Here is a 1,015-nt window from a genome sequence, read left to right as displayed (position 1 = left end):
GACATAATCCATCTTCATCTCTCTCATATTCTACCAAATTAAATATATATAGAAATATACCTTTTGAGTATTATATCATGTGCAACATACATACAAAGAAGAACAATTATTTGCATGCACCTCTTTTGGTTGTGTAAAACTCGTTGAATTCTTAGCCCCCTCCATCATCGTTACATCAGGGTCTTTGTCAGTCGACATCTCCGAAGCACAATCAAATCCATCAGTTTTTATGACCTACAAAGGTATTCTAATATAAACAAAGATTAGAATAATTTTTTTATGATGGTGGTATGGAAAATATATATTCATTGGACAAATGCTAGAAATGAGCAGTTTCTAGTAGATTGAGTGGCATCCCAATTTTAATAATTTTAGGCTCACCTCTAAATCACATGTTGATGGTTATTCTCACGAATATCTACTATTTAGGGTATGTGGTATATTGCCCATAAAAAACTATGTTACATTTCTTCACGAGCAAAGAACGGATTTCCCCTTTATACAATGATAGTCGGTCATCTCTAATTTCTTGGATATTTTTAAGTAACTTATTGAGAAAATATTTTATGCTATTCTAAATACATATAGTGTAGCGGTATAAATAAAGCTTTATTTTTATGATATTCCCATTATACCCCTCCTATACGACTTGCTGTCCTCTCCCGCACGACCGCACTCTATCCACTCCCTCTCCGCACCACTCACTCTCTTGTTCCCCTCCCTCTCTAGATCCATAGACTTCACCAGCGTCGCTCACTCTCCTCTCTCCGCCCTCGCCCCCACAACCAACAGAATCGGCGACCTCATCTCCCACCCCTCCACCCTTTCATCCCTCCCCTCTTCTCACCAAAATTAGTGAGGGGGGGGGGGGTTGAGAGACCAGACGATTGCCTGATCCGCCCACAAACCGGCGAACAACATCACGCCAAGGTCACCAACGCCGTCATGAAATGACAGGCTTCTTCCACCTTGACAGACTTGCTCGCACACCAAGATATGCGAGGGGGGCTTCTAC

The sequence above is a fragment of the Triticum dicoccoides genome, chromosome 2B, assembly GCF_002162155.2.
Source record: "Triticum dicoccoides isolate Atlit2015 ecotype Zavitan chromosome 2B, WEW_v2.0, whole genome shotgun sequence".
NCBI classification, from domain to species: domain Eukaryota; kingdom Viridiplantae; phylum Streptophyta; class Magnoliopsida; order Poales; family Poaceae; genus Triticum; species Triticum dicoccoides.
This window is presented reverse-complemented; position numbering follows the sequence as displayed.